Below are 22,545 nucleotides of genomic sequence, written 5' to 3' on the forward strand. Positions count from 1 at the left end.
TATCAAGGTATTTGTTCCAAATTTTGCGCTGTTTGTGATTTGGGTGACAATGGAAGGAGTTAGGGAGGAGTTACATGTGCACAGATTATAATGAGATCTATCAAACTCTGCATCTATGTGTGTCACTTTTGTGGTTTGTATTTGCGTCAAACGAATCCACTAGGTGAGAGGTGCCGAAACCGATTCAATCAGAGGTAATTGTTATAATTACTATAGTATTAATTTATTTATCAAATGTTTAACCAGGAAGTAATACATTGAGAGTTACATTTCGTTTCCAAGTATGTCCTGGGTATAGAGTTAAGATGACAAATAATACATGGTGTGAGAGTCACTGTCCTTATGGAATAGAGAGCTAGCAGAGTGGATAGGTTCAAGTGTACAGGATGTTACATTTCTCTCTGTGAGCTTGCTGCACCTGAACCAATTAAGACAGCACTCCTAAGTGAATGTTTAAAAAGTCAGGACGTAGTACCCTGCACAAGTGAGAGTCTGGCTGTTTTCCCTCGGAGAAGGGGACAGAGAGGAGTTCTCCCCAGCTGCGGAAGCTGGCATAGACCCCCAGGCCGCTGGACGGTGGTTGCGGAGCCTGCTGGAACTGCCTGGGTTGCTAATCCCAGGAAGAAGGAAGGACGAGTGACCATGCCGAAGCGGGGATGTCATGTTCTTGGCATTTACAGAGGAGAGTTTCTCTGAGCTCACATGGGTCCGAGTTCCCCTAGGAAGGAAGGACGCAAGGCTGCGCTGAAGCGGGGACATCTGCTCCAATGGACCAACAGTTAAGAGAGACTCTATATTGATGTGCTTAAAACTGTTCATGTGGGGTGCATATGCCAGGGCATGTTTTAAGCTGGGAACCAGTATAGTTGGCCAGTTGTCGTTAGAAACGGCTGAAGCAAAGTTGAGTTATTTTCTCTAACGGGAATAAGTATTTATTTTCTTTTTCTTTTTTTACTTAAAGGGACAGTGAGCCTGTTGGTGTATGATTTATCCGTGGAAATAAACCCACTGTATAGAGAAATACAATGTTTCCGACCTTACTCTAAGACTAAAAGAGGCCGCGACGTGGTATGGGTATCACAATGGTTACAATACATAGTTACATAAGTGAACAGGACATTGCATGCACAGTTAGAGATTATATATATATATATTTATTAAAGGCGTATGTAACAGTTACACCCCAGATTAAAAAATGAGAAAGCTTTAGTTTTGAAAGAACTTAGACGGGTGGTGGCTGTGGGAGTCTCCGATAGATTGTTCCAGTTTTGGGGTGCATGGTAAGAGAAGGAGGAGCGGCTAGATACTTTTCTGAACCTTTTGACCATGAACAGTCTTTTGAAGTCAGATCTCAGATGATAAGTGCTGCATATGGTAGGGGTGAGGAGCTTGTTCAGGTAGACGGGTACTGTAGTTCCGACGAGTATTCTAAAACAAATCTGGGGCAATTACCAAGACCCAGGTACATGCTGGGTACATGCTGCAACATTTCAGTGACAATTATGCAGACAGACTAATGGCCCATCGAATTAACAAACTGAATGGGACTGCCAGGGACCCCTGCTATGTTAATTCGATGGGCCATTAGTCTCTGCAGAAATGTCACTGTAATGTTGCAGCATGTACCCAGCATGCACCTGGATCTTGTTGGTGATAGCCCCAGATTTTCCCAGGCAAGTTTTAGAATACTCGTCGACGCACCTGTAGCTTGCCCAGAAAGTATTTGAAGGCAAGACGGGAGAGATGAACATTGTGCTTTGACTCAAGTGATGACCAATCTAGTTCTTTGAGCATTTCGCAGTGATGTGTGTTGTAGTTTCATTGGAGAACAAAATGGCATATTGAATTGTGGGGTATCAAGTTTGCTAAAGTGGGTTTGGGGTGCCAAGTCGTATACTACTATATGTCCCCATAGTCGATAATTGGCATTAGATTCTGCTGTGCGATACGCTTTCTGACCAGCAGATTTAGGCTGCACTTATGGCGACAGTGACGTGACGTCGCTTCAAAACAAATGCATTGAATCTGTAGCATGCGCATAGTAGGCGCGACGGAGCGACGTGAATCTCTGTAGTCAGTAGAATTTGATTTTTACAGCGACGGTTTCACCATGTAACAGGCTGTAAACCAATCAGATAGCTTCTGATGCAGGGAGAGGGGGGATGTGTGTGTGGGAGTGTGTGTGTGGGAGTGTGTGTGAGGGACGCCAAAAGAAATCATGAGGCCCAGGACAAATGAAAGAAGCAGCCCCCCTCCCCCCCCAACCCATAGCACACCTACCACAGAAATATTTGTTTAGCGCGTAACTATTACTTAACTCCCCAATACATATAAAAATACACCACCACCCCATCTACCCCACTCCCCCCCCAATACATCTACAAATATACCCCAACCCCCTAATACATCTACAAATATACCCCATCCCCCCAATACATCTAAACAATACCCCAAACCCCCCCATACATATATAAAATACACCCCCAATACATTAAAAATCAGGCTTACCTTGGGGATGATTTCAGGTCGGGCCGGTGGCTGCAGGGGGGGGGGGGGTGGTGTGCCGGTGGCTGCAGGGGAGACCCATGTGGCAGTGGGGGGGGGGGTGGTAGAAGGGGCCCCTGCGGCTTGTGGGACTGCAGGGGGGTCAGGCGGTGGCTGGTGGTGGCCCGGCCGCAGCCTGTGGGGGGCCAGTGGCTGGCGGAACTGCGGGGGGCGGTGGGTGGTGGGACTGCGGCGGGCCGGTTGGTGTTGGTACTGCGGGGGCCCGGTGGCTGGTGGGAATGTGGGGGCCAGCAGCTGACGGGACTGCGGGGGCCTGGCGGCTGGCGGGACTGCTGGAGGCTGGTGGGTGGCGGGACTGTGGGGGCCTGGTGGGTCACGGGGGCCCAGTGGCTGGCGGGACTGCGTGTGGCTGGCAGTGGCGGGGGCCAAGCAGCAGGTCACAGCAGTTGTCGCCGGCCCAGCCCCGCTTCAGGCAGCTGTCTGTCCCACGCTGACTAGTCACGCGCGTGCTGGATCTCACTCTCATGCCGGCACGCCGGAAGCTTAGCACAGCTGACTTCCGGTACTGCCAAGAGACCCGGCACCGGGTGCAGTGTTTTTAAAATTTATTTTTAACTGGACCGGCAGACACCCATGTTGGCAGCCCTGTGTGGGATTGTGATTGTGTGTATGATTTGTGTGCAGTGCCGCCAACAGGAGGGGAACTGCCGGTGTTGACGTCATGGGCTCCGTGAATCAGGGGGACCGATCGGGCCAGTTCATTTAAAAAAAAAAAAAAAACGCTCTCTGACAGCAGCGCCGGAAGTAAGATGGGCTAAGCTTTCGGCGCGCTGGTGTGAGAGGGAGGCCCGGTGCGCGCGAGCATGAGTAGCCAGCATCGGACAGACATGTGCCTGCAGCGAGGCAGGGCTGGCGACAACTGCTGTGACCTGCCACCGGGCCCTCCGCAGTCCCGCCAGCCACCGGGACACCACCAGAAACCACCCCCCCCCACTGTTAGCCACAGCCCCCCTGCAGCACTGTCAGACCCCCACCACTACCCGCCAGCCACCGACACCACCAGCCGCCGGGCCCCTGCCACCGCCAGCCACCGCCAGCTGCCAGGCCACCGCCACCCCCCCACGCAGAACCGCCACCCCCCACGCAGCACCACCAGCCCACCACCACCATCCCCCCCACTGCCACCCACCTCTTACCTGCAGCAAAGCCAGCCGCCGGGCTCCCGCCAGAGCCCCTCCCTCCCAGGACCGCCAGCCCCCACAGTCATAGCCCCCCGCAGCACTGCCCCCCCCTGCAGCCACCGGCCTGACCTGAGATCATCCCCAAGGTATGTCTGATTTTTATATGTTACATAGTTACATAGTGGATGAGGTTGAAAAAAGACGTACGTCCATCAAGTTCAACCTATGCTAAATTTAGACAACAGATACTTTATCCTATATCTATACTTACTTATTGATCCAGAGGAAGGCAAACAAAAAAACCCAGAGTCATATACATCATAAGGGGAAAAATAAATTCCTTCCTGACTCCAAGAATTGGCAATCGGATTAATCACTGGATCAACATCCTTCCCATGTATACTTATTTGGTATATCCCTGTATACCTTTCCTATCTTAAAAGATGTCCAACCTTTTTTTGAACAAATCTATTGTATCTGCCATCAGTCTCCATGGGTAATGAATTCCACATTTTAACTGCCCTTACTGTAAAGAACCCATTCCTTTGTTGCTGGTGAAATCTCCTTTCCTCCAACCTTAAGGGATGCCCCGAGTCCTTTGTACTGCCCGTGGGATGAATAGTTCTTTTGAAAGCTCCTTGTATTGTCCCAGAATATATTTGTATATAGTTATCATATCCACTCTTAGTCGCCTCTTTTCTAATGTAAATAAATATAATTTAGCTAGTCTCTCCTCATAAGTTAGATTGTCCATCCCCTTTATTAATTTGGTGGCTCTTCTCTCCACTCTCTCTAGTTCCATAATGTCTTTTCTTAGGATTGGTGCCCAAAATTGTACTCCATATTCAAGGTGTCTTACTAGGCATAATTATGTTTACTTCCCTTCCATTCATTGCCCGTTTGATGCAAAATAAGATCTTGTGTGCCTTTGCAGCTGCTGCATGACTTTGGGCACTAATGCTAAGCCTGCTGTCTACAAGCACTCCTAAATCCTTCTCCATCAAGGATTCTCCCAATTTATCCCCATTTAATTTGTAAGTTGCCTATATAGTCTTGCATCCCAAATGCATAACATTACAGTACATTTATCTGTATTAAACCTCATCTGCCATTTACTGCACCGACACACTTTATTCGAGCAAATACCCGGTATGTACCTGGCAGATACCTGGAATGCGCCACTCCTCACCTCTGACAAGCCCCGTTGCATTTGCCTTCCCAGCCTGGGTTCATGCCTGGCTGATGGGCGGCTGATCTGTTAAATGATAATGATTAGGATTTAATAGGCTGCAATGCTTCGCGTGTCTACCAGATGGCATAAATTCATGAATTGTAATGCAGTATATATATATATACTGTGCAGTATTGCAGCCAGCGGGAATAAAATGCTTCAATCCCTGCTTGGAAAATAACTCAATGCACTCGGGCAGAAAACAGTCACAAACCTCAATACACCCGGGTATACCCGAATTCGTGGGACTAGCCAAGCTCGAATAAAGTGTGTCGCCAGTGTACCTGCCCATGTTTCCAGTCTCTCCAAGTCCTTCTGAAGAGAAATTACATCCTGCTCTGATTCTATTACCTTACACAATTTAGTATCATCAGCAAAGATGGAGACTTTGCTCTCGATGCCAACCTCAGGGTCATTAATAAACAAGTTAGGCTTTGCCTATAGTGACGACGACGGCGACACGATGGGTGACGTCACCCGTCGCCACCAGCGAAAGTTATGTTTAACCTGTCGGTGGCATCGCAGGATTCCCGCAATTTGTTTTGTTAAAGGGCTGTCACGTGATGCGATGGCCCTTGAAAAATCAAATTTTGCCGGTGGCAGGTTTTCGCGACAGCTACGTCGCTCTGTCGTTTGTCACCATCGTGTGCACTATAAGCGCATGAGGCGGTGGCAATGCTTTTATTTTTGGGCAAATTCGCATCGCCGGCACTATAAGCATGGCCTTAAAATGCAGGAGTCCCAGTATTGATCCCTGAGGTACTCCACTCACGACTTTAGCCCAACCTGAAAAAGTTCCATTTATGACAACCCTCTGATGTCTGTCCTTTAACCAGTTTTCAATCCAGGTGCATATATTATTACTGAGTTCAATTTTCTTTATTTTGTACACCAACCTCTTGTGTGAAACCGTATCAAAAACCTTTGCAAAATCTGAATAGACCACATCAACTGCATCACCCTGGTCTAAATTCCTACTTGCCTCCTCAAAGAAATAAATAAGGTTAGTTTGACATGATCTATCCTTCATAAATCCATGCTGACTATTACTAATAATTTTGTTTTCCATTAGGTATTCCTGAATATTATCGCGTATTAAACCTTGAAGTAGTTTCCCAGTTGTGATCTAGCTCCCTTTTTAAATATAGGCACCACATCTGCTTTACGCCAATCTTGTGGTACTGAGCCTGTGGAAATGGATTCCTTGAATATTAAATATAATGGTTTGGCTATTACTGAGCTTAACTCTATGAGAACTCTTGGATGTATGCTATCGGGGCCAGGTGCCTTATTTACTTAAATTTTTTCAAGTCGCTTATGAACTTCTTCCTCAATTAACCAATTAGTCATTAATATGGAGGTTGTGGCTTCCTCCTGTATTGGAGGTGTATTTTATATATGTATTGGAGGTCCCGCAGGGTGCCCTGTCTGCTGCCTGTGGGCCCTGCCTGCAGAACCTCGGCTCTGCGCATGCGCAATCGCCGCCATTTTTTTAAATTAAATATAACGGTCAGGGCCGCGCTGGCCACCCTGATTCATGGTGCCTGGGATGCCAGTGCCTTTTTTCCCCCCTGTTGGTGGCCCTGTCCGTAGCCATAGCCGGCACTATAAGCGCAGCCTTAAGGGGGATTTTTCCTGTAGAGTACACCAAGTTTGGCATAGGTTTTGGATGTCAGGGTATAAATGTTAAATGGGATTCAAACCATATACCCAAGTATTTAAAACTAGTAACAGGAGTTATGGTGGTATTAGTGTTGGTTCTGATCTGGAGCTCAGTCATTGGAAGGTTTAAAAATGTAGCCTTGTTCCCAAATAACATAGTTACAGTCTTGTCAGTATTTGTTTTGGGAAATGTAATTTTCAAGTCTCCAAAAGTCAGACTGAAGTATGTGTTCAAAGTCGGAGAGGCTAGGGCTGTGTGCAAATAAGATTGTGTCATCTGCATACATGTGTATTGAAGCTTCCTTACAAGCTGTAAGAAGATCATTGATGAACACTGAGACGAGTAGGAGCCCCCGAACAGAGCCTTGTGGGACACCACATGTGATATCCATGGGGTTGGAGTTATAGCCTGAGGATAGACACATGTTGGGATCTACCTGATAGGTAGGAATGAAACCTGAGTGGTAGGAATGAAGCATGCTTACCTATTCCAGAGCACTGGAGTTTGTTAAGCAAGATAACATGATCAACAGTATCAAAAGCCTTTGCAAAATCTAGGAATATTGCACCAGTGAGTTGTCCCAGTTCCATTCCACACTGGATTTCATTGCACACTTTTAGCATGGTAGTTACCATGGAGTGTTTGAAGTGAAAGCCAGATTGCAATTGGCTAGGGAAATTTGTCTTGGTATAATAGTCGCTTAATTGGGAGTGAACACATTTTTCCATGACTTTGGATAGTATTGGGAGAAGAGAGATTGACCTGTAGTTTGAAACAATGTTTTTGTCCCCATTTTTGAAGATTGGGACAACTCTGGCAGTTTTCCAGGTTTTAGGGATATGGCCGGCAATGGCTGGGGCACCAAGTCTTAGGAACATAGATTGCAGTAAGTCAGGTCTACTGCGTAGCTTTTCCACAAGGCATCCCTGAAATGGTAGAGTGCTTAAGGTCAATTTAACCCACAGAAGGTGGGCCCTGTAAGGATGTGCTCACCACAAACGAGACGGGACCGCGGTGCTGAGGTGGGATAGGAAATAACACCACCCACAGCCACGAGGGCACGTCTTGATTGAAGAGTGGTCTGGGATTCCGGATCGGGGTAGGAGAGGTACGGTAGGTAGAGAGGCCGTTAGCCAAGTCCGGGGTTAGAGAGAGGGACGTTGTCGTTTACCGTAAGCCAGGATCGGGATGCCAGAGGTGCGGAGAGTCGTGTAGCCGTATGCCGAGTTCGGGATGCCAGAGGTACAGGAAGACGTAGCGGAAGCCGGTTCAGTTCACGAGGAAGTCTGCGAATTAGAATAAGGAGGCAGAGAGAGGTGAGAACAACTGGTTCTATGCTCAGCCAACGAGTCAGTGACTCTGCAAGGTATATATAAGAGAGAGGATCCAATAGCAGCGCAGCAAGGTGGAGGTGTGTGGAAAGGCCAGGTTACAGCAGGTATAGGTCCAGAAGGAGTCCCAGGGGAGGAGCCATAAAGCCCAGCAGCCTGACTGTATTTGGTGATGGCCATCAAAAGAGGTGTTGTGCCTTTAAGAGGCGGGAGCGCCTCCGTGTGGCCGCGCCTCCGTGCATCAGTGCCATCGGCTGCGTGCGCGGACCCACGCCCTGCTCCGAGAGCAGAAGAGAGAGGAAGACGTGCGCGCGCGCGCATAGGAGGAACAGCTGTCGGCGGCTTGCCTCCGGAGTCCATGTGCGCCGCGGGAGACCCAGACGGAGCTGCAGGTAAGTGAGGAGCACGCCGTGCGCGGCGTGACTCCAGAATCCTCACAGTACCCCCCCCTTCAGGGGCGACCTCCGGGCGACCATGATAAGGCTTGGAGGGATTCTTGTGATGAAAAGCCTGTAGAAGACGAGGTGCGTGAAGATCCCGGTGAGGAATCCATGAACGTTCCTCTGGTCCGAACCCCTTCCAGTGAACCAAGTATTGTACTCCTCCTCTGGAAATTCTAGAATCCAGGACAAACTGCACCTCGTATTCCTGTTGACCTTGAATCATAATCGGACGTGGAGAAGAAGTATTTTTGGAAAAGCGAGGACTCCGAAACACTGGTTTAAGTAAGGACACATGGAAGACCGAAGGTATCTTCATAGAAGGTGGAAGACGTAGCTCGTAAGCCACAGGATTAATCCTCCTAACTATGGTAAAGGGACCGAGGAACTTGGGAGCGAGCTTCATGGTAGGAACCTTCAAACGGATATTCCTGGACGAGAGCCATACCCTGTCTCCTGGGGCGAACTCCGGCACTTGGCGTCGAAGTCGATCAGCCTGGAGTTTCTGTCTCCCTGTAGCCACCCTTAAGTTCTCCTGAATCTTGGACCATAAGACCTTCAGGCGAGCGACGTGCTTGTCCACTGCTGGCACCCCTGAGGAGAGAGAAGAGAAAGGTGACCGAGACGGATGAAATCCAAAATTTATAAAAAATGGAGATTCTTGGGTAGAATCATTGCGAAGAGAGTTCAGAGCAAACTCGGCCCATGGAAGCAGATCCACCCAGTCCTCCTGTGTATCAGTTATAAAACATCGAAGGTATTGTTCCAGGTTTTGGTTGGCCCTCTCCGTCTGCCCATTGGTCTGTGGATGGTACCCAGAAGAGAACTGAAGCGAAATCCCCAACTTCTGGGAAAAGGCACGCCAAAACCTCGACACGAATTGAGACCCACGATCCGAGACAATGGTAGAAGGTACTCCGTGAAGACGAAAAATCTCCTGAATGAAGACATCTGCCAGCCTGAAGGAATTCGGTAGACCCCTCAAAGGAACAAGGTGCGACTGTTTGGAAAAACGATCGATGACCACCAGAATCGTATTTTTTCCTTTGGATTCTGGAAGCTCTACAATAAAGTCCATAGAAATATGGTTCCAGGGACGGTCTGGAATGGGTAAAGGTAGCAGAAGCCCAGCAGGTCTGACCCGAGGTACCTTGTTGCGAGCGCAAATACTACACGCTTTTACAAACTCCTCCACATCTTTAGCCCTCTCTGGCCACCAGAAGGTACGTTGAACCAGGTCGTTGGTCTTCCGTATCCCTGGGTGTCCTGCTGATTTAGAGGAATGACACCACTCGAGAACCTTCTTGCGGTGTTGAGGTGCCGTGTAGAGTCTTCCCTCCGGAACCTTGAGTCCCTCAGGAGTCCGTGACTGTTCGGATTGAATCTTGCCCATGATATCAAACGAATTAGCGGACAGGATACAACTAGAAGGAATAATAGACTCAAGTTGCTCTTCAGACCTGTCCTCCGCCAGGAACTGTCGCGATAGGGCGTCCGCCTTTAGATTCTTGGAGCCAGGAATGAAGGAGATGAGAAAATTAAATCGTGAAAAAAACAAAGCCCAGCGGGCTTGTCGAGCGTTCAAACGCCGTGCCCCTTCTAGGTAGAGGAGATTCTTATGATCCGTCAGAATGGTAATGGGTGTCTCCGTACCCTCTAAGAAATGTCTCCACTCCTCTAAAGCCAACTTGATCGCCAAAAGCTCTCTATTCCCGACATCGTAATTCCGTTCAGCGGACGAAAATCTCTTCGAGAAAAACGCACATGGGTGCAGTCTGGCTAAGGGAGATGTTCTCTGGGACAGAACAGCCCCAGCCCCAATGTCCGATGCATCCACCTCCAAGGTAAATGGGAGTTTAGGATCTGGGTGGGTGAGGATGGGAGCAGACACAAAAGCCCTTTTAGCAGATCAAACGCCCTAATGGCGGTCTCCGACCAAGATGAAGGATCTGCACCCTTCTTGGTGAGGGCAGTTATGGGAGATACGGTGGACGAAAAATTGCGGATGAAACGTCGATAATAGTTTGCAAAACCTAAAAAGCGTTGCACGGCTCTAAGAGTAGTCGGACGAGGCCAGTCCAGAATAGCCTTAAGTTTTTCTGGATCCATATTGAAACCGGAGTCCGAGATGACGTAACCCAAAAATGCCACTGATTTGAGGTGGAACTGACATTTCTCCAGCTTCGCAAAAAGATGGTTCTCCCGAAGACGTAACAGTACTTGTTGAACATGTTTGATGTGTTCTTGAGTGGATTTAGAAAAAATGAGGATGTCATCCAAGTAAACAATAAGAAATGAGTTCAGAATGTCCCGAAAAATCTCGTTGACAAAATCCTGGAAAACTGCTGGTGCGTTGCACAAACCGAACGGCATAACCAGATATTCGTAGTGGCCGTCATGGGTGTTAAAAGCAGTCTTCCACTCGTCCCCCTCTCGTATCCTTACTAAATTGTAGGCACCTCTTAGATCCAGCTTAGAAAAGATAGTTGCTCCCTGGAGACGGTCGAAGAGTTCCGGAATCAAAGGCAGAGGGTAGCGATTTTTACGAGTGATATTATTCAAACCCCGGTAGTCTATGCATGGACGGAGAGAACCGTCCTTTTTCTTGACAAAGAAGAAGCCTGCTCCGACCGGGGAAGACGATTTCCTGATGAAACCCCTCTCTAAGTTCTCAGCAATGTAAGTGTTCATGGCCCTTGTCTCTGGGAGAGAGAGAGGATAGGATCTTGCCCTGGGAAGAGGTGCGCCCGGAAGTAGGTCAATAGGACAATCAAAAGAACGGTGCGGAGGTAGAACCTCGGAACGTGCCTTGTCGAATACATCACGGAATTCCCAGTACACAGAGGGTAAGGAGTTAATCTTCTCAGATAGGGTAGACAATCCACCAATCCTCTGGAAAATCTGGGTACATGTCTTGGCACAAGAAGGAGCCCACTGGATGGGTTCCTGATCCGTCCAGTCGATGCGAGGATTATGAAGTTGAAGCCAAGGAAGACCCAAAATCAGCTCAGCAGAAGGAGTGTGGATTACATCGAGGGTAATGATCTCCGTATGGACGTTGACGAACTGCAGTAGAAGAGGCACCGTCTGTAGCGTGATAAATGCTGGTTTAAGCGGTCGACCGTCAATGGCCTCCAGTCCTACCGGCGTCCTCCTGTTGATCAAAGGGATATTGTTCAGTCTAGCAAAAGTCTCATCAATGAAATTACCTGCAGAACCGGAGTCAATGAACGCTCGTGCCTGAGTGTGAAACCCCTCTCCAGAAAGTGTAATGGGCAAGATTATCCTGGTGGGAAGGATGCTCTGGACAATGGGAGAAAGTGTCAATATTCCCAACGAAACTCTCCGGGATCTCATTGGGAGCTGGCGTTTCCCGGTTTGTGAGGACACTGGGGTACAGCGTGACCGGAATTGCCACAGTACATGCAAAGACCGGCCTTGCGCCGACGCTGTTTCTCAGCAGGAGACAGCCTGTTGCCTCCCAACTGCATGGGTTCTGGAATGTCCCCGGAAGGAGGTAACGGAGCCACGAAGGAGGGAGCAAGAGTTCTTGAAACCCGTTGACGGTAATGAGAACGCTCGTATCTCCGCTCCAGCAGACGCTGATCCACACGAATGGACAGAGCGATCAACTCCTCCAGGTTAGTGGGACGATCTCGCGCGGCAAGCTCATCCTTTAGGGTTTCAGACAGACCTTGCCAGAATGCAGAAGATAGGGCCTCATTATTCCAACCTGTCTCAGCAGCAAGAGTGCGAAACTCCACTGCATACACGGCAACCGAACGATCTCCCTGGGTTATGTGGTGAAGAGCAGAAGCTGCCGTTAACCTCCGTGCGGGAGTATCGAAGACTCTTCGGAATTCCTCGACGAAGAGATCGATGTCCTGTGTGATAGCACCCTGTTGTTCCCAAATGGGGGAGGCCCACGCCAGTGCCTGGTCGGTGAGAAGGGAGTAGATGTAGCCAACCCTGGAGACAGAAGACACAAAGCGAGAGGGAGAGAGACGAAATTGGACGAGACATTGGTTAATGAAACCCCGGCATCCTTGGGGATCCCCCGCATAGTGTCTGGGAGGTGGAATTCGTGGTTCCGGGGCAGACGGAGGTGTCGGAGCAGGACTAGCCGGTACAGGAGCTGCCACGGGTGAAGGTTGCTGAGTGAGGGCTCGAACCTGAAGAGTAAGGGCATGGACGCTTTGCTGCAACGTATCCGTCCGTTTATCTGCTTGGTCTAAATAAGTCTCTAGTCTGGAGAACAGAGCAGTATGGGCGTTTAAAGTGCGCTCCACCTCAGCGGGGTCCATGTTTGTTGGGCTGAGCATAATGTAAGGATGTGCTCATCACAAACGAGACGGGACCGCGGTGCTGAGGTGGGATAGGAAATAACACCACCCACAGCCACGAGGGCACGTCTTGATTGAAGAGTGGTCTGGGATTCCGGATCGGGGTAGGAGAGGTACGGTAGGTAGAGAGGCCGTTAGCCAAGTCCGGGGTTAGAGAGAGGGACGTTGTCGTTTACCGTAAGCCAGGATCGGGATGCCAGAGGTGCGGAGAGTCGTGTAGCCGTATGCCGAGTTCGGGATGCCAGAGGTACAGGAAGACGTAGCGGAAGCCGGTTCAGTTCACGAGGAAGTCTGCGAATTAGAATAAGGAGGCAGAGAGAGGTGAGAACAACTGGTTCTATGCTCAGCCAACGAGTCAGTGACTCTGCAAGGTATATATAAGAGAGAGGATCCAATAGCAGCGCAGCAAGGTGGAGGTGTGTGGAAAGGCCAGGTTACAGCAGGTATAGGTCCAGAAGGAGTCCCAGGGGAGGAGCCATAAAGCCCAGCAGCCTGACTGTATTTGGTGATGGCCATCAAAAGAGGTGTTGTGCCTTTAAGAGGCGGGAGCGCCTCCGTGTGGCCGCGCCTCCGTGCATCAGTGCCATCGGATGCGTGCGCGGACCCACGCCCTGCTCCGAGAGCAGAAGAGAGAGGAAGACGTGCGCGCGCGCGCATAGGAGGAACAGCTGTCGGCGGCTTGCCTCCGGAGTCCATGTGCGCCGCGGGAGACCCAGACGGAGCTGCAGGTAAGTGAGGAGCACGCCGTGCGCGGCGTGACTCCAGAATCCTCACAGGCCCCCGTACTCGTATTCTGCATAGCAGAGCATTGGTATCAGAGTTTTAAGAACTCTGATTGGAAATAGTTGAGAGCAGAATTAGGGTCATGAATTAAGTCGATTCTATAACAAGGGCAGTTGGTAAGGTCAGCCTGAAACTGTTGTGGGTTAAAGTTTCTAAATGTTCTAGTGAGGAGAACGTTAGGGCTTGATTGGGGTAGTTTCATTTTCCTTACACAGTACAGTATTGCATGGTCACTGAAAATGTCAGGAAGGATGCCAGAGGATTGGATTCTGCTGGGATTTGAGGAGAGAATCCAGTCTAGCAAGGAATTGTTGTGAGATTTCAGGTTTGTCCGTGTGGGTTGGGAAATGAGTTGTGTTAGGTTAAGTGACTTGAGTTGTACCTGGATTTTGTGATTTTTAGGGTCGAACCAATGTTAGTTAAAATCCCCAAGAACTAGCAGCTCACTCTTCTCATTCAGAGAGGAAATGGAGCCAAGAAACAAAAGAGGGTGGGCTTGGGGGGCAATTTAACAGTGTAAATTGTAAGGTGTCTGCAATATAAAATAACACCCCTCCTCCTCTCTTGGACCTATCTTTCCTAGAAATGGAGTATCCCTGAATGGCGATATTTGCATTGGGAATTTTAGGGGTCAGCCATGTTTCTGTGAGAAGGATGGCTTTGGGTTTATGCATAAGGCACCATGCCCTTAGTTCATCCAGTTTGGACAGCAGGCTCCGGATATTTATATGGGCGACAGATAGACCTGTTTGGAATTTCAGGGGGGGTATTCTCAGGGGTATGGGACAGAGTTGAAAAAGGAGGGCCTGGGTTAAGTTATTATCTGCTAAAGAGAGTAATAGAGAAAATGGGAGTGAAACTCCCAAGTGATGCTTCACTAATACAAAGTCCATATAAATTTATGAAATACTCTCAACATATAAACAAATCCCAGACAGTATAATCAAGTATTAGAGGGGATGTCCAACGATGTCAGCTAAAGTTGCTGCTGAATTCACTTTAAAAGATTGTATATATTCAATTGAAAACTCCCACTAGCCTGCAGGTTAACTAGCCCAATCACTAAGGCATACAATTATTAACTTTGTAACATAATGGCATAGTGGCACATATTTATAGTGAAACAAGAGTGATACTTGATATTGAAGATTTTTACTCACTCGTGGTTGCGTGGATGCTTTTGAACTGTCAGCGTGCTCCAACTGTGGTCAATGTGGAGCTGTGAGGCGGTGTATCTGCTATGCAGGAGAAAATTAACCGGAATGCAGACTAAAGGCACAAAACACTATTTATTGGCACATTGTATTGTATTGTATTGTATGTCTTTATTTATATAGCGCCATTAATGTACATAGCGCTTCACAGTAATACATGGGGTAATCAAATAAATAACAGATAATATAAATAACAGATCATGGGAATAAGTGCTTTAGACATAAAAGTAACATTTCGGTAGAGGAGTCCCTGCCCCGAGGAGCTTACAGTCTAATTGGTAGGTAGGGAGAACGTACAGAGACAGTAGGAGGGAGTTCTGGTAAGTGCGTCTGCAGGGGGCCAAGCTTTATGTATCGTGTTCAGAATATCCACAGTGCTATTCATATGCTTCTTTAAGCAAGTGTGTCTTAAGGTGGGTCTTAAAGGTGGATAGAGAGGGTGCTAGTCGGGTACTGAGGGGAAGGGCATTCCAGAGGTGTGGGGCAGATAAAAAAGAAAGGGGTAAAAAAGCCCTCTTACGCGTTTCACGCAGACACCTGCACTTTGTCAAAGCGCAGGTGTCAGAGTGAAACTCGTTAGAGGGTATTTTTACCCTCTTTTACGTTTTGTGCCTTTAGTCTGCAGTCTGGTTCATTTTCTCCCGCATAGCAGATGCACCGCCTCACAACTTCATCGTCATAAAGAGAGTAATAGTATGAGTAGAAATTTGAGTAGTTGTTTGCAAGTTGTAAATTTGTGATGTTTGCCATTAGAGTGAACGGTGGTGTCACGATGACATCAACTTTTATCAACACATTTATATTTTTGGGTACTTGATTGAACAGAACAAGTTGCAAAATAAATTGTGATTTATTTCCTTAATAGACAAACACACGACATCTGCAGAATACACTTAAAACAACACTCACTAGGATCAGGAAACGAAATAAATTGTCCTTGGAACGAAAGAAATGGTCCTTTGCTTGCCAGTGCAAGAAATGCAGCCTTGGTTTTAAAAGTCCTGTGGTTATGTGGTTGTTAACCCCTACACTCCTGGACTGGTTGCTGCTGTACTGGAACAAAGTCTTGCATCTTTACATCATGGATTAAAATTCAGGAATCACACTGGGAAATACCTGGGAGGCCACAGTTATAGACTGACCAAAGCTATCTTTAACATGTGGATCCAATCCCCTCGTGGGAACAAAAAAATCCACGAATAGCCAAGTGACCCACAGTTCATAAGACCGGTCAAAAGGGCTGGGCAGGGCGCATGGGTCAGGTTGACACCCATGCCATTTAGCATACCTGGGCTACACCCATTTCTTGGGGCCACTAAGTCTGATCTCTGACTTACTGTAGAGGTGTCACTAGCCTGACATCTGCTGTGCATCAGTATGCCAGTTTTGTATACATTATGGGCCTATGGGTCTTGTCATAATTGACACTCTTTTAGACAGGGGGACTCTAAATCTGTGGGAGCCTTTTGAGGCTCCATCATAAAAATAATTACAACCCTTTCAGGCTTGGTCATAAAAATACCGAAGCTCATTCACCCATATCACAGCTGGATGTCTAAGTAATTCCTGCTTAGACTTACAAAAAAATACCTCCTGCCTTACATTTAAGATTTTCTATCATGTGTTGGTTAGAGGGTTTGGCAAGCAATGCATCTTGTCTTTTACCCTCGCACACAGGGAATGGCCTGCACATGGGGAATAAAAATGGCGGGGACAGGGCAACAACAGTAATGCATGGCAAATCAGGTATTAACCCTTTCCTCCCCGTCACAGGTGTGCTGGTTTTCAGAGTTCTTCCCCAACATTCACTAGATAGTGCAAGGCTTTTCAGTAATCCAGGGTGTATGCTGATGTTGGGTGTGGGCCAGGAGGTAGGAGTTTGTAGTGGATTGAGAGATTAAAATTTCCATGAGGCCACAAGAAAGAACAAAGTTGAGATACATAGCAGGTTCATTATCATAGAGGTAGGTAATGTTGCATGAAGCTGTTGTGAGCCAAGTGAGTGTGTGCAGACTAAATAGTACTACTAAATAGTAGTCATTCAATACAGATGCAGTGGTCGTTATTCAAACAAATCACGGCGCCGTTTTCGTGTGCGCTGCTGTACTCCACGCGGCATTAACGCTGCCAATCGCCCCAGGAACATGTGTTTATCGTGGTTGCTTTGTTTGAATTTCATGGATTGTGTGCAATTAAATTTAGTTAAATGAATGAATTGTAATGTGTACAGTACTGTGCTACTGTGTCAATTCCATGTGTTTAAAAGCCAGAACACTAAAATGCCATTTTATGCACTCGCGTCTTAAGGCGGTACGGTACGCGTCTTAAGGCGGTACGTTTTGAAGAAATCCCGCGACATGACATGGGTATTCCAAGGTATACACCACGTGAAGTGTTTGAATAACGGCCGCTGCATCTGTACATTGTTGTTCAAATTCCCTTATCTTCAATTTTCCTTGTCAATTACATACTTTATTGTGAAAGCTCCTGAAAGTTTCCTATTCCATAGAAATATTGATGTTTAAGAATAGTTTTGCTAGAATCGCTTGTCACTCTTATTTAAAATATATAAATATATATATTTTTAAAAGGATAGTTCCACTAGGGGGCATAAAGATATGTCACATATCAATGGAATTGGCTTCCTTCGAAAGATTAATCATTCCTTATACTAAAACATAACCTTTTTATTTGTACTTGATTCAGTCAAATTCATACCTACCAGAAACTTAATGTCCTGCACTTTTAAATACTGGGCTAATGAAGGCATCATAACTTCTTGACAAAGAGAATAAATGGGGACTAACAATTTATCTGTAGACTAGAAGCCTGAATGTTATCACAAAACAGATTAATAAACATTGCATTTGTTTACCGCAGAAAGCTTAAAAGTGATTTAAATATGCAACTGCTTATCAGAAATATTCCAAAGACACCAATAACATAACAAACAATCCACTGTCGTTAGTTTACTTTGGTCATACCTGTCGTATGACTGCACTTTAATAGCTAGAGATGTGTGAATGCCTTGCAGCTTGCTTTGAAAACATTTTTGCACTTTTGCCAAGAAATTCACAAAAGGTTTCCAAAAGGTTTTTTACACATATATTTTTCACTATTTCACTGGAAAAGTTCTCCAGAATTTAGGATTTTTGCCTAACATATGCGAATATGAAACCACTTCAACATCCATTCCCTGTTTGCAGTCCTGCTGGTTCTCTCACAGGCACTAGAGCAGGTGGTGCTGGGGATACCCTGACCTTGTGCCCTTGCACACCCTACGGGCCGGTTGGAGGAATGTTGTGTTTAGCATCCTCCATTGATCTTAATAGGGGTGATCAGGGCATAGGGAGTCTAGGGACAGGTGAATATAGGAGCAGTAGCAGCCCTGCTAGTTCTTCACACACTCCATGTACCTGGACAAGTAGGATTACACCTGTCAGCCAGTTGGATCTTCAACCTCACCCTATGGCTGTTTAATGACAATCATAAGTATAAGCATCACTTGAGCTCTGTCAGTATCATTCAACTACCAAGTTTCAACTCAAACTTCAATAGGCTAACCATGCATTTCTTTTTGTCTTGGTTGTATTTATGGTATTTTCATTAAGGAATTCCAAGCAGATTTGCTAAAAAAAAATGTAATGCTCGGTGAATATGAATGTTGATGACTGTTTACCGGTTTTGCGAACTTCAGCGAATGTTGTATACATCTCTGCTAAAAACTACAATTTTCAAATAGCTGCTTCATTCATTCCTCAGTTTGCTACTATATGTGACACTAATTATGCCCAAGTTTACGAAATTTGTTCTATTTTTCCATCAAAATAAAATGTACACAATTTTAAACGTTCACAAGCAGTTCGCTTAGTAAGAGACACTCAATATGAGAGAGAGAGACAGAGAGAGAGAGAGACAAAGAGAGAGACACACACACACACACACACACACACACACACACACACACACACACACACACACACACACACACACAGAGAGACAGAGAGAGAGACACAGAGAGAGAGAGAGAGACACAGAGAGAGACACACACACAGAGAGAGACACACAGAGAGAGAGAGAGAGAGACACACACACAGAGAGAGAGAGACACACAGAGAGAGAGACACGCACACACACAGATACACAGAGAGAGAGAGAGAGGAGAGAGAGAGAGACACACACACAGAGAGAGAGACACAGAGAGAGAGAGAGAGACACAGAGAGAGACACACACACACACACAGAGACACAGAGAGAGAGACACACACACAGAGAGAGCAAGACACACAGAGAGAGAGAGAGAGACAGAGAGAGAGAGAGAGAGACACAGAGAGAGAGAGAGACACACACAGAGAGAGAGAGAGACACACACACACACAGAGAGAGAGAGAGACACAGAGAGAGACACAGAGAGAGACACAGAGAGAGACACAGAGAGAGACACAGAGAGAGACACAGAGAGAGACACAGAGAGAGACAGAGAGAGAGACAGAGAGAGAGATAGAGAGCGAGAGAGAGAAAGAGAGAGAGAGAGAGACACACACAGGGAGAGTGAGACACAGAGAGAGAGAGAGACAGACAGACACAGGCGTATTTCAGTGTCTGGGTGTTATTTGAATATAGATTTGCTGGTGTAATTTGTGAATTTTAGTAGAATGTAGATACATTTCAGTAACATTTTTAGAACTTTTTGGCCAAAAAAGTTAAAGGAAGTTTTCAAGAATTGTAGAACGTTTTGAAAAGTTTGAATGAAACAGTGTCAGAGAAAATCTCTGCATCTCTAATAAGGACATCTACAGCAAAACTATGGTACATTAAAACATTTACTTATCTCTCTTGCTACTCCTACAGTAACTGAATATGAATGAGATTATTAAAAAGCCATTTGGGTCTATTTTGGTTACTCTAGACAATGACAGAATACTTCTGCAGAGTCATTTTTTACTATTTTAAAGTATGTGTTCTATAATTCAAATGTGTTACCCTCATATAAACCCTTGATTGCCAAAGGCAGATGAAAACTTGCTGCTTCTCCATCACTAAAGGGGCCATTAGCAGCAGTGCTGTTCTTCTTTGCCAAACTACAATGCAGTATTTGTTTTAATTGCATTGAATATCCATTAAGACTATTCTATGGCCCTTTGTAATAAGGCTGCTGCTTTCCACTGGGGCAGATCGCTCAGGACACATTCATCTGAAATTTCACTGGTCACTGAATATACATTAGGTTATAGTGGACACAAAAGGGACAAAAACAACCCACCACAACTTATTCATGTCTGCTTTGCAATCATTATAGTGCCAGATTCTCAATGCAGAATCTGTGACAAAGCAAACTGATGAGTCCTAAAGGATGAAACGGCTGACGCTGTCTTTGAGTGGGTCCACTGCTTCTGCACTTAATTATTTCAGGCTTAGCTGAAGTTCAAAGTTGATCCTGAAGAAATGCAGATTTGTTGTAGGATGTCATATCTTTTAGTGGACCAACATTAGATTAAATTGTAGTGTACAGAGCTAAGGATATCCACAGTATACTTGGAGAAGAAACCTATGAATCTTATCTATATAAACTGCATAATTCAGCAGGCACAATCTCAAAGGAATTTCTAGGGAATACATGAAACCTACATTGGTGCTCATTTGTATTTTATTAAATGAAAAAGGTTTGGGAACCTGCCTAAGATATGCAAATATACAAATGGAGAGCTGCTGCTTTAAAGAACTTCCAATATCTGTTGCTCCTACTTTGCATGTAGTGTACTGTAGTTCAGAACAAGATCAATGTAAACATAACATGTAATGACTGATTGCATATTGTATGATGCACACACTTGTATTGACATGGTAGAACGTACTTGGTTTGTTTTAGATTGTTTGAAGAAATACATTTTTCTAAACACATGTACAAGAAGATGTATGAATGGACCATACAACTGATATGGGTGCAAATGAAAGTATTGCAAAAAATATTCAGGGGGCCCAAAGGGACCTGCGTCAGATAAGATTTTGCAACAAAATATTTATGGGGCTGCTGTTTCCAGGCTGCAATCTCATTAAGCAACATATGGTGGAGTTGCAATTAACATTACTTTTTAGTTTTACTTATTATTTAGGGAGAAGGAGTGGCTCCGTGAGCAAAGATACTTACTGACACTGAGATTGCTGCAGGGGAGCCTGGTTCAATTCCAGGCTCCTTGTGACCTTGGGCAAGTCACTTTATCTCCCTGTGTCTCAGGCACCAAAAACATAGATTGTAAGCTCTACGGGACAGGGACCTGTGCCTGCAAACTGTCTCTGTAAAGTGCTACGTACAATTAGCAGCGCTATATAAGAACATGCTATTATTATTATTATTATTATTATTTTTATGTGGGTGAAATTAAGGTATACAGTATGCTATCTTTTGAATACCTAGACAAAAATAACTTATGTGAAATAGAACACAGTTGTGTTACACTTTTGCCTCCAAAGTTATTGGTTGTTGCATAATTTAAATATACAATCAAATTGACAAATATTGCAGAATACATATTACATGAAGCTTTTATAGGGCTTGTTAAGGCCTCGTCTGAGGGCAGTTTTCAATTTAAAATCAGTATTTCTTCAATAGAAATAAAACCCTGCAATTTAGGTTTCACAATGGTTATCAGAATGGAAAATGGAAAGGCAACATATTCAAAAGGTGAATCGACTGGGTGCGACTATAACAGATCATGTCCTTAAAAAAAAGACCAGCATTCACTGAAAAGCAGAAAGGGTTAGTGTATACTACAGCCACTCTGTTCAATTGCATTTATGAATTAAAATATAAGCTGCCATAAATCATGGTGTGGTTTACACAGGGCAGTCTAGGTTAACAGCAGGCCTATAGAAAACCCACAAATAAGTAAAAAAAAATAGCTGTAAAAGCATAAAAGTTAAAATAATGCAAATTATAAACCAAGTATGAACTACGACATTCTGAAACATGCCCCAATACTATTTCAGCGCATTGCTAGCAGATGTAAATTTGCCTTCCAGAAATGTGGTAAATTTGACTAAGCTGTAAGCATTCATTAGTGATAATGGGTTAAAAAAGAGATGTTTAAAATAATTGAATAACATTTTGCTGATTACCATGATCGTTCTTATTTAAAGGATTGTTCATTTCAAAACATACTCTTTTTTTTGATGCCTACAGTACGTCTCCATGTAATTCTTCTCCACATATTTTAAGTTCTTACCCTCTACCCGCAGGTTGAGGGTAAGAGCTTTAAATACTGTTTGTACAAAATAATATGCTGGCCCCTCTGGCAGTAAAAGGGTCAGACATTTTTTTTTCTATTAATAAGAATGAATGGTTTTGCGGACTATTAATTAAATGTTAAAGGTAAATTTATCTAAATTGTTATTGTATTTAATAATTCCTTGCTATATTATGTTGATAATGCTAAATAAAAACATACATAATATGAATAAATTACTAATTCATTATTTAATAAAAGTATTCTTATATATATTTTTTAAAGTATAGTAAATCAGAAAATTATGTTATTATTATTTATGGTGCAGATGCAAAATAGAATAAAAAATCCGTTTTAAGAGGTACAAAACACAATAGAAAATCAGTTTTAAGAGATACAATTTGACTTTTCCAAGGCATTCAATATATCCTCAGTAAGAAGACATTGTTAAGCATTATGTGTATGTGTTATACTCCAATATATTCTTAAGGATTGCAAAGAAACTTGATACATACAGTAGGATTACAGTAAGTCTTAATTTCAATTTTACCACAACAGACTGGTTTATTGCAGTGAAGATGTTAAAATGTTGTGTCTTCACTCCACATTATGGAAATTATTTTGTTTTCCT

General features: G+C 45.2%; 1 protein-coding gene across 2 annotated transcripts in view; it reads right to left on the bottom strand.

The window, feature by feature from the left end:
* LOC142467253 (endothelin receptor type B-like) overlaps positions 1-22,545 on the bottom strand; it is a 55,025-nt gene that overhangs the window by 32,048 nt on the left and 432 nt on the right. The window contains exon 1 of one of the 2 annotated variants that reach the window (XM_075572710.1): positions 7,752-7,856. The exons of the other annotated variant lie outside the window; for it this stretch is intronic. The gene's annotated coding sequence lies outside the window, so the exon portion shown is untranslated. Of the gene's footprint in view, positions 1-7,751; positions 7,857-22,545 lie in introns of those variants that run through there. 2 annotated transcript variants of the gene reach the window in all.

This window comes from Ascaphus truei, chromosome 16, assembly GCF_040206685.1.
Source record: "Ascaphus truei isolate aAscTru1 chromosome 16, aAscTru1.hap1, whole genome shotgun sequence".
Taxonomy (NCBI): Eukaryota; Metazoa; Chordata; class Amphibia; order Anura; family Ascaphidae; genus Ascaphus; species Ascaphus truei.